Source organism: Scophthalmus maximus, chromosome 22 (assembly GCF_022379125.1).
Source record: "Scophthalmus maximus strain ysfricsl-2021 chromosome 22, ASM2237912v1, whole genome shotgun sequence".
NCBI lineage: Eukaryota > Metazoa > Chordata > Actinopteri > Pleuronectiformes > Scophthalmidae > Scophthalmus > Scophthalmus maximus.
In genome coordinates, this window is record NC_061536.1 from 9,272,561 (window position 1) to 9,284,988 (window position 12,428).

A 12,428-nucleotide genomic window follows, 5' to 3' on the forward strand; every position below is an offset into this window, starting at 1 on the left:
TGCAATCACTGGTTTGGACAGAGAATGAAAACAGTGAACAAAGCTTATGGCGATTGTGGCGATGCCATCAGCCCTCCGCGCAATGTTCTGTTTCAGCAGGTCAAGTGGAAGAAGTAGGTCAGCTGTTGATTTAAACTGGGTCACATTGGCCCATTGCTGTTGGCCCTTGAGGCCAGGCAATGTGGGTATTAAGTGTTCACTGCCCTCATTAACAAACACTCATTTTCACTACAGCATCATCGGCCTCCGATTCTGCTCGATGACTTTAAAGTGTCATTTTTACTATGAAAAGTAAAGACTCGCTTGAGGATGGAAAGGGATTAAGTTTCATTGACCATTTAAAAATGTAAGCTGTAGAGTGAATCATTAGAATAGGCTTCAATTCCTAGATCTTTTTTTTCTCCTCTTCTTTATCTGGTCACTAAAAACAAAAAGGTTCAAATAGTTTGAAATTTTTGGAAGACACATCCCCTTTTTTAGATTAAAAGATTGGTACCTGTCTCCAGTAGGCTAAATGTTGTGCTACCGCCAAAATTCAGTTGGCCTAACTTAGCATATAGCCTTGAAACAGCTAGCCTGGCTCTGGCTAAATGTAACACTAAGCTGTTAAACCACAACTTGGCATTATATTGAACACGAGATATAAATTGTAAGCAAACCATAGAGCTGCAGGTAGAAGGTTTTTTTTTATATATATATATATATATATATTTGGACAAAGCCATGCTAACTATCTCTCCGTGTTTCCTGTATTATTAGCTACAGCTAAATTAAGACAGCAATCAGTTAGCTTGATTTAGCTAATTAGCTGCCGGGGGCAGCATAATATTTATTGTACAGACGTGAGACAGAGAGGTATCAATCTTCTCATCTAACTCTCACCAAGAAAGTGAATACTAATTTATTTCAGACAACGCCAAGCTATTTGACGTTAATTCAAAAATAATGTGTGAAAAGAATCGACACAACGTCTGCCACCGTCAGTTCAATGTTTTGTCAGTGGTGCAGGTTGTTGTTCATACGTCCCACTTCATTTGTTCAACCGCTGAGGAAAACCGTCCTTCCTGTGGGATAGTATTCACTTAAATGCACGCTTAAATGCATTTGTGATTTTATTGGCTCCGAGTGTGTGTTATTACCACAGTCTTCTTCTTCTCCATGGTTTCCGTAAAAGCAGCCTCGGGGACTCTAGTCACTGCTGAGATGAGTCACCCCTTTGGAGAAAACCAGTATCACCACCAGCCATGTGTCATTATATATTCCCCCTGAACTCCCCGCTCGTAGCTCTGCAGCTGTGCTCACGGTGTGACCAGATTTTGAAAGACATTCAACACATCTGCGATTTTCACCCGCCATTAGGTAAGCAAATAAAGCCAGAGTAGCGCACCAGGGCTGAACCACAAAGATGAGCCAGATATGGGTTCACGTGTTTGGTTTGGTTTGATTTGATTAGAGATTGAATTTCTTACGAGCAGTAAACAAGCTGGAGGGCACACTTGACATCTGGGGGGGAGGGGGACTTGGTTGTCATGACAAGTCATGGGGATGGGTTTGATGGCATTGTTTTGCACAAAGCGTTTGCGCATCATCAGCCAAATTGTTGGCCAGAAAAAAACAATATGTGGTTGTGTTTTTCTTCCGTTTGGTTCTGAATTTTCTATGATGACTGCTCTTCTGCCATGATGCCAAAACTGGCAAGGGGATTCAGTTCAGTGGGTAAGCTAGAGCTTGAGTTGGCATTCTGTTTGTCATTTCGGCGACGGCGCACATTTGATAGGGGTGACATGTACCCACATTGTTACTGTGGACACTTTGTTTCCATGTGGGACATTTTTCTGCTCATGCAGATTTGACCACATGGTTTTATTGTGTGAATGCAGTGACATTTTCTTCTGCAGCTAATACAAGTCTCCCATACACAACCAATTATTCCAGTTCTCAAAGTCCATTTCTGTCTTCAAATCTGAAATGGAGACATTTTTGGCAAGCCCCGAATCACACTTGGAGGTGAATAAATCATTCTAGCAGTGCACACTGACAGTTAAGATCTTTTAGTGGCTTTATGCGGCTTTGAGTCCGGGATAATTACATTTGATCCAGGGATCTCCTCATCACACGTTTTCCCTTTTAAGAAGCTGTGAATAGGGTTTGATGGGAGATTGTTATCACCGAGCTCAGGTGTGTTTGCTCTGCCTGTAAAGGTGCCGCAAGCCATTAACACACCCATCAAAGATGCTCGCATACAGGCAGTGAAACATTTAATCACGCGTGATATGCACACGTTCACACACATTACTGTACACTTTGTAACCCCTTTTAAAAGAAGACACTCATGATTATATCAATAAATTAACTTTTCAGTTTCAGATATCACATTATCAGAACCTGCAACGCTGGTTGAAATTCTAAACCATCATGAAATTTATCTCGGCAAAAAGGGCCAAACACCTTTTTTATTTTTCCACAGAACAGATATCAACCAACGCAGCACTTCCCAAACTGTGCTTAAAGGTCATGTCAGTTACTCATGCCCTGGTCCAGTCCTGCAGCAAGTGATCGTTGGCAGCAATGTCCCAGCACTTGCACCAAATCAAAATTGACAAATGAACCAATGAATTGAGCCAGTTTTGGAACACTCATTTCCATCGATTTTACTTTGGCTGACTCCCTGCCGAGTACTTCTATCATCTGATTGATGTATTGTATGTCAGGTCAATAAAGTTTTTAAAGGGTTTCAAGAATAAATCACATCCTGGCATCCCCCTATGTGCAAAAACAACAATTTTTATTGCCCCATCTATAAAATATGAATATATATATATATATATATATATATACAGCATTTCTCTAAGGAAACTGAACATGGATTCTCCAGTTTGTGTTTTGCCTCTTGCTGACACCCACGGGTCTTTGTTGTTGAAGATAAACCAAAGCATTCAGTCCTAACCCATGATTGTGTTTAAATAAGATGGCTTTCAGCTTTTTGTGGTCTTTTCTGTTTGGTATTACACAGTGAATGTTTTGTTTTAGCATTTCTAATGTGGTCAGGACTCACACGAGAGACATGTCCAGTGCAGGGTGGATGGGCGATATGTGTGAGCGTGTGAACGTAGCTGGCTGCAGTTGTACAATTTGCCAATACTGAATGAAAATATCTGCAATTTGTGTGCTTAGGTTTGTCAAAAACATATGTCTCCTCATTTCTAAATGCATGTGTCTCTGCAGTTCTGGGAATTTGTCTTACACTCTCGTTTTTTCTCTCTTACTTTTCCATCTGAATGTGTTTGTATGTTTGCATTGGGAGAAACCTGGGAAAGGCCACCGTCTGGACAAACCCGGCTGACAGACAAGTGAACATGCCCACATGTGACCGAGAGAAAGGGAGGCAACCTTAAAAACAAGGGAGGACAGGAGGAAGAAGGAGAGGAGGGAACTTGGACGTGGAGAAAGCGGAGAGACACGGGGCCCCTGACCTGACCACACTGACACACTCGGGTCTCTCTCTCCTTGCCAGCTGTGCACTGTGGTCGACTCGGAGAGGACACACTCGCACACACATATATTTATCTACGCATGCAGGCGATGAGGACATACTTGGCCTGCATGCATGTGTGTTTGAATTAGTGTTTGGATGTGACAGCCTATCCATGCGTGCTGAAGAGAGTGCGAACGCTACCAAAAATCCTCCCGTCTGTGTTTGTTTTCCCTCCAGCCTTTGTGCCTTTGTGTTCATATCCCCTGAACCTGTATGCACATCTGTCTGTGTGTGAATACGTATATTTACACGTCTGCTGGAGTGAGTGCGGGTGCTCATTTCCATCTGCTTTTCTTGCTCGGCAGCGCGAGCGCCAGCCTACTGGGGTGTAGTGTGTCCCCATGTAGCACTCCATCATCTCACCCTCTTCTCCCCCGTCTCCGCATGTGTGTCACGTCTGCCAACCATTAGCAGCGCTGAACACAAACGGAGTAATTAGGAATAAGTGCTCAAAGGTGCAACCGTAAGACCCCGAAACCTCCCAAAGATCCCGTCCCACAATCCTTTGCCGCATTGTGGGGCCGCCGTTCCCACTGCCGGAGCCCGACTGTTGCCCAACGCGCACGTCTCCGCAAATAGAATTGGTGCTGCTAACAGGCTATGTGGGCACCCTGTGTTTTCAGAGCGGGCCCCATGTGCTGACTGGCCCTCGAAGGGCTTATTTTTTACCGTGTGTGTAGTTCCGTTGGACGGGAAGGAGGAGCGAGGAAATGCAACATGGCCAAAGACTGGAGGAGGGGGAAAGTTCCCTCTTAACACAGCGGTTTGTCATGTCTGTGTGTATCATTCTGAGTGGGTGTGTATGTGGACCTTACACTATAACCAAATGCGGGTGGGCTCATACAGTATGTGTGCGCTGTGTTTAGACGAAGAGAACCATCCGTGTGTTTTGTTTGTACGAGTCTTGTGTGTGTTTGTCTCCCCATTTCTAGGAAACAGGCTTTTCTTGGCAAAGCAGGCAGCCCGCAAATCTGCAGTAACGTCTGTAACCCCCACCCACCGCCGCCGCCGCCACCAGCACCACCACCTCTACCACCTCCACCCTTCCTCGCCCTCCGGTAGAGAAGCGAAGGGGAATCGATACTCCACAATCTGAGGGAGTGAGCGTGCCAGCATCCGTGAGCTGAGGTTTTGGGGCGAGGGACATCAGTCAGATACACGCGCACGTGTGCACACAAACAATTACGTGAAAGCAGTGGCGCGCGCACACACGCTGCGCACACATGTGAACGTTTGCGTGGACATGGGGACTTCCCACACAAGCCCGTGACATCTTAATTCTGCAGCACCAAGTGCAGAGTGGCAGTGGAGGGGGGGGGAAAAAAACGGAATGGAAAAAATGGATTGCTCCAGCTGAGGTCAGCTTTGGAGACAAAACCCACATTGAGTGAGCAAAGTACAAACCTGAAATATGTGCCTTAATGGCTGTCCTCACTCTGCCCTCCAGCGCTACGTGCTCCCGTCCGAGTCAAACAAAGGACGGCGAGGGAAATCAGCACAAACATATTTGCCTATGCTCACAGTTTACTCTTGAGCGAGTGCAAATGTCGCGTGGAAAATGGATCCAAATAATCGTAGGTGCAGTCTAATTATGATAACGCTCCCCTCCCCCCACACACACACACACACACGCAGGTTCTAATCAGTTACACATATAAACAAATCTGCTTGCTATGCATAGATTTTATGGAGAAACACACCTACCCATGCACATGCACACATACACACAAACGTAAACACACAACGAGGCCACCATAAATTACAGTCGTCCCATCTGGGAGCATTAAGAAGCTGTTAATGAATAGGGTGCTGGAGCAGCAGCCACAAGTGGAGCGTGGAGGAGGGAGGAGGAGTGGTGGAGGAAGGGGGGGTGGGTAGCATCTGGGCAGCAGATATGTGTGTAGTCATGTAAAAGAAGTTGCGGTGTCAGTGCACATCTTGGGGGAGGAATCAAAAGGTCTGTTTTGAAGCCAGTGCTCCCTGTGAACTGCCTGGTAGAGAGTGCGCCGCATGAGCGTGGCAAATGAAAAGAATACCCAAGATCATCATAATGTGTCTGAATGAAAAAGATTCCGAAAGGTTCTGTGAACGGTCGAACGCGAGTGCTCACATTTTGAGCTCAAACATTCAACATTTGTAGTGGCAGGATTAAAACGCCAGGATAAACTCGGTAGCCCGACGCACTCGCACGGCGATGGGGCAGCCCAGCCCCAGACTGACGACTTCACCCTCTCTGTGGGAGGTGTTGGAGGAGGTGTGGCAACAGAAGGGCCAGTTATCTTAAGTGACCTTTTAATACCCTCGGCCCCCTTTCACAATGCCCCCACTGGCGGGCGTTCAAAGTGGACACATGGGCAATAGACGGAGCAGAAGTGTGCCTCGCAGGGAGACAAAAGACGCCACCTGTATGCTAATGCACTGCGGGGCTTTTCAGCAGGAGGATGAAGTGTGCCGCTCCTTTGGAGAAAGCCAGTGGGTTGTAAAATGGAAGCAGAGGGCAAGAATTGATTTCGAACCCTCCTTCTTTTTTTTCTTCTTCAACAACTAGAAAGAGAAGAAGCAAGAAAAATCTGAAGTGTGCCACTTTATGGAGGAGAGTGTGCTGTAAAATGGATTTTCTCCTTCTTTAAGGCTGCAAAGGAGAGAGACAATATGAGCAATGCAGACGAGTAACTATAGGGTGGTGCTGTGGAGAGAAGAAAAGGGCACGGGCAGTAAAATTCATTTCCAATCTTTGTGTTAAGTAATGAGAAAGAGAGAGAGAGAGGGAGTAGCAGAGTGTGCCGGTTCAGATTGGAAGGGGGTTGTTTGAAGAGACAGAAAGGACCAAAGGCTGTAAAATTCATTTTCCCTTCCTCTCTTTAGGTAATGGGAGAGCAGAAGTCATCGAGGGCGAGCGTTGTGCCTTTGTCAATAAGCACAAGCAGTGCAAATGGGGCAATAAAATTCATTCCGTATTTTTCTTAAGAGGGAGAGAGGTTTGACTAGCGGAGTGTGCCATGGCAGAGGGACGCCTGTTCGTATGGGAAAAAGGAAGCGAGGTCAGGGGCTGTAAAAGTCTCTCTTATTGCCCGAAGCAATAAGGAAGAGTGGTAGCATGTGCCCGTGTGAATGGAGGGTGGAGTAATTGCTATTAAGCAGATTTGGAGCATGGCACCGTCACACAGAGAAAGTGGCAACTCCTCCTTTTGCAGCCCCTGGACCACACATGCACACTCCTTTTGCTCATTCATACACAGACCTATGTAAACACATATTCGGCATGCACGGACGGACACACCATTCGTGTCAGATGGGTTTATCGCTATCCCGGTGCTCCTCCAGACTTCGGAGCCCCAGCCTCCCCCCCCCCCCCACACACTATCTTGTTTGAGCCGAGAAAGCCCCCGAGCCATCTATTTACCACGCTGTCTCCCGGGCGCGTGTGTATACCTCCAGACCTCTGCGCTGCATATTTTTCACGCCATCTATTGCAATGTTTCAGCTGCGAAGCCTTGAACCGTGTTCAATTATGTAACACATCGGCGCATGTTTGGTCCCCCCCCCCCCCCCCCCCCCCCCACACTTTCACACTATCACTATAACAAGTTGCCAAAGCTGCAGCTTTAGCGATAGAAAGTTGCATCAACACCACCTCCCCTCTGTGAGCGGGGAGTCTGCGCCAGTGCCACTGCATCTGTTGAGTGAACACGCATGTACAAGTATAACCTCTTGTCAGCGGTGTCACTCGCTGTCGCTGTCAGCGTGACGGTCTGGTTGGCACTATGTCGGGCACGCCAACTGCCATTGTCTCTTCTTTCTCCCCGGGCTCCCTGGGGCCTCTCAGTGCTGCGAAGGTCTGGGCCTCTCTGGACAGATCTCTGCGTCACTTCCATTTCCACATACTTCCGTTGAAAATTCCCCCTCTTTGTGTGAGTGTAACGCGCGGCCGGGTTGTTTCACCAAGCGATATGATTCGGGTTTCCCTTTTCAGTCCAGTCCTGTGTGTGTGTGTGTGTGTGTGTGTGTGTGTGCGCGCGGTGTAATGATGTAGCTGTGCTCCGGTGCGCTGTTGTAATTCAGTGTGCAGGTCACTCGCGGCGAGCCCTGTCCGCGCTCCCCCAGGCCGTCGTGCTGTTGTGTCGGGGCAAAGGCAAGGGGATGGCAGACAGAGCCTCTGGGTGGTCCCCTTGTTCTGGACGCAGCCTCCCTGACGGACAACCGGTGAAGTCTGCTGACAGGAGAAGGGCTCTTTCTTTTCAACACAACCTGTGCTGCGGCTCCCCTCTCCTTCCGTCACTTGTTTGTGGCTGCTCTATGGAACTGCCCTCATACATATTGAAGGGGCTTTTCAGGAATGCACCTCCAGTGTACGCCGCTTTTTCATCCTCCTCTCCCCATTTGAATTTGAGTGTCAGTCTCTCCCTCTCATTCTCTCCTCGTCTGTCTGTATCTCTCTGAAAAAGTACTTTTTCATTGCACTATTCAATATATGTTTTTCTCACTCTCTTCCACCTGCCCACTTTGGTGCACCCCCCCCCCCCCCCCCCCCTTTCTCACACCACTTTTTTCTGTGTCATTTCTTCTTTTGTTCTGTAGATGAAAACAACTCGTGTGAAAGCTGTGTGTATCTCTCACAGCCTCCCTGCCTTAACTCCAACTCCTCTCCATTTCAGTCTTTCTCCCCACTCCAAATGTGTATTTTGGTACATTTCTGTGCTTCCGTCTGTCTCCTTGCTTGAAAATTAGAACTCGTATGAATTTTTCAAACCCTTTTATTTCTGATCTCTGAGCTGTTTCCCTCGGACTGTCACTCTCCTCTTCTCCAGTGTTCCTCCAGTAAATATGGTGATCCTCTGTTTCTGTTCACTTCCTCTTTACTATATTTTTTTCCGTCTTTCCAGGCCTCCCGATCGTTGTGTGTGCATGTTATGCCTCATCTGAACAACTTATTACACCGTGTGCATCTCCACGCTCCCTCTGGCCTTCTTGTTTGTTTCCTGTCTATTTCCATCTCTCTCACTCTCCCTCTTCTTCATTTGGCACCCGTCGCTCCTTCCGCTTCTCCCCTGCACTCACTTTCGCTTCAGATATATTTATGTTTACACGCGGAGTCTCTTTTTTCACCTCTATTTTAAAAACTTCCTCCCATATTTCCCCCCCGTTATCCAACTTCCTGTAGATTTCTGTCGCACCTGTAGATTTTGCGATGGATGAGCCGGCCTCTGTCCGTTGCTGCTACCCGACCTTTCCTAAATGACTTTGCATATCCCCGGAGAAAACACTGCATTCGCCTGCAGTACCTCTGACACTACTTGTGACCGTCTTCAGGAAATGATGTATCACACCTCTCACATTTACCCAAGGGCGCGAGCCACAAGTTACAGGTCAGTAAAAGTAGCATGTTGCTAATTACTGGCCCAGACGTTTCCATCTGTGAAAATCATCGTCACTTTAATGGTCCATACCTCGTCTTTGCTCTTTTTCTCTTGCATGTTGGCACTTTGCATATTGTCCCTCTCAAGACCACCTTCTTTTCTTTTTTTAAGCACTTCACCCTCATCTTGCACGCCTCCTCACTTTTTTTGCTTTCATTCTTGGTCTTACGCTCTTGTTATCTAACAATGTGTTTGCCTTTCTCCTCGAGCCTCCTCTTCCTCGTCCGCCTCCTTCTCGGCTGCTCTTTGTCTCCCGGCTTGGCTCGTGTGGCGGGTATGCAGGCGTACATATTTGTGCGTCTGTGTGTGTGTGTGTGTGTGTGTGTGTGTGTGCGCGCGACTGCCTGACTATCAGCAAGGCTATTCACTGAGATGTCATCTGAATCGCATCACCTGAACTCCAGCCTGTCAGACGACACACGGATCGGCGGCTGTGGCTGCGCATAATCAACCAGCTCTTTGTTTACCGCTGATAATTAACCACAGCTAATTAGGAACTGGCACTTACCACTTCATCTCTTCACAGCAATGCTAGAATTACTCACTGGTTGCCTTTGTTTTGCTTTAGAATTGCTCTGCCTAATCATTAACTGCGCTTTCTATCGCCTCAGGAAATCAACAGTTTAAACCAGCGCAGGCGAGAAACCGCGACCGTGAACAAACTTGTTCCTCGCAGGCAGGCCGCCGAGGAAAAGATTGCCTCTACAGAGTCTCTCTATTTGATGAGACGAGGTAGACCTGTGCAATGCTAATGACAGGAAACACTTCACTTCCATTGTTTGCGAAGAAAGAGCTCATAGGTGCAGGGACAACTCCTGCAGCGGAGGCGCGTTGACTGAGAATAAAGGACACACACCGAGGAGGCCACTGTAGTGACACACACTGGGCTGAGGGATTCTGTTTGGGGATGGGAACATTATGACTGTCTGTCATTAAACCTCTCATTTGTATTCACAGCCGAGGGCCCAAACACTTCTCGCTCAATGGCCATGTTTGAGAGGAAGAAGGGAGAAAGTGGCGACAAGCGTTGGCAGAGGACAAGTAGGCGACTCGCTGCACGTCTGTTGAAACCTGCCGAGGTTGGAGTGAAGTGGAAGAGCAGATTACAGATGGTCCGAGAGCGCGTAGGTAGATTTAGTTGGGGGGAACCAATCCTGTGTTTTGATTTCTCTTTTCAGGATCACGGAAAGTGCAACTCTATGACATCATCTAATTGCTCTGGCCGAGATGGCTGAAGACAACAAATTATGGACAGTCGAGTTCCCATGCCTACATTAGATGGCTTCCCCTATCATTTTCCTATATCTTATTTTCATGCCGCAGCACAGGCTCTGTGCAAATTCCGTCAGGATTTGAGGTGAATGGGGTTGTGTTTATGTGCGTGTGAGACTATATTTTTGTCTGCGTAGACGTGCAAGCCAGCAGAGATCCACGCATCTGTGTTTGTCTGTGTCCGTCTGTAAAAAGAAGAAAAATGTATTTATCAGGACTGAACTGCAGTTTTTTTGTTTCACTTCTTCTCTTCTTTTTTACGAATGCATTATTTCTGGTCGGTATAAAATGAAAGGTCACTCATTTGGTTCCTGATAGAGTTTCGACACGAATGTCTGCGGCGTGGTGAAAAGCTTTTCCACAACAATTTTCGATTGCAATGCAAATGACAATTATGTTGGCAGTCCCTCTCACCTTCTTATCTTCCCACGGAGCCAGGAAGAAAAAAAATGATCCATCGGGATGCGGGCTCTTCATGAATACAAAGCACGTCGTCTGGGATGACCTGCTTGACACCGAATAGCACACAATTACCATGTATATGTGCCTTTCTGTATTTGCACTGTTAGATCTGAAATGGTTTGTCAGGTTAGAGAGAATTCTCAAAATGCAGATTGCATAAACTGTGAATACGGACAACCGGTGAGTATAGAACATTATACAGAGGAGTCCTCTTGAGCCCGGGTCTTTTGCTGCAGAAAGAAAATAACCAAAAATAAAGAGTTTGTATAAACTGCTTGGCGAAAACGGTAGTGTGGGTGTCTCACCAGAAGTGATTATTCAAATATAAGGACAACAGTGCACAGAGTCAGACCTGGGTCAACAGGAATTGCAGATAGATTTTTTTCTCGTTGTTTCATCGGCTCGGGGCTCCAGATGAGTGGGAGTAACAGCACTCGCACAATTAATCTGTCACATAAAGTGTTGATGTGCAATCAGCGGTCTACCTGATAGTTTAATTATCCCGTGAAACCATCAGACCTACTGTGGAAGCCTTTACCTTCTACTATTTCATGCCTGCTCTCATGTATCATAGCAAATTCATTTCAGCGCTATAGAGCAATGTGAATTTTAAGAATACTTTTTATTTCGCTCTACTTTTTGTCTTTAAGATTAAGTCTATACATTTTGGTTACATCAGGAGTCAATCCTGCACTCTCTGTCCTTTTAAATATGGACCAACGACACAGTCATTGCAGACTTTACCTGATCACTTCCCTGCATCCTTTCAGTGTCCAGCAATTAGCTGTTTGAATTCATTATCCAGAAAAGTTACCCTTGTTCTTACTTTATGTTTTGTTTTTTTGTTAATGTTGTTTGCTGCGATATCTCTGAAAGCTGCTACACTGCTATGCGGGCATTGCAAATGAAGTGCCATGTCAAGCAGAAGCAGGCCTGAAAACGCCCTCTGGCAATATGGCTCGCTGGGCTGAACAAGCAGCTCGAGGTCCAGATTATTCATGCCAATGGAACAGAAAATGAGGGTCGGGATATATGCAATTCATCTGACAGTGTTGAGGTTATATGGCTCTAGTTGTTAGAAAAAGATCTTTGCACGTGACAATCTTTGTTTTCTTTCCATTTCAGATACGGATCAACGTTAATTAATTTTCCATTACCAATCAATGCCCTTTGCGCGCGAGATTTGCATATTTTGATGGCGGCAGATAATGCCTGTGCTCACACAAAGGAGTCATTGAAAACCTGTGAGAAAAAAACTATTACCACCTGTTAGGGCAAAAAAATCACTGTGAGCAAACACACACCACATGTTGCCCAACCAGTACTCAAGCAATGATAGATAAGATCTGTGAAGAAGGACTTTAAAGTTCAAACTCACTCATGAAAACAAAGCCTGGAGCAACCGTACAGCATAATGTCATCACTTTGCAAATATTAAGAAATGGGGGTTGTATACTGTATAATCAGTGTGCTGTTAAATATGCTCTATGGGCATTAGAGGCTGTATTTTGTGTTGTTGTTGTGATTGGGGATTGCAGCATATGTTTAAGTATTCGTTTTTCTCCCCTGCAGGCATTTCATTTACAAGGAAATAACATGGAAATCGATTACATGAATAAATGATCAGTGTTTTCCTGTTTTACAATAAGTACCTAACCTTCCTGCAAAATAATAAATGCAGTGACATTTGGTTGGGTGTTTATATTCTCAAAGTATAACCTGCTTCCCTTTTTTTAATGAGA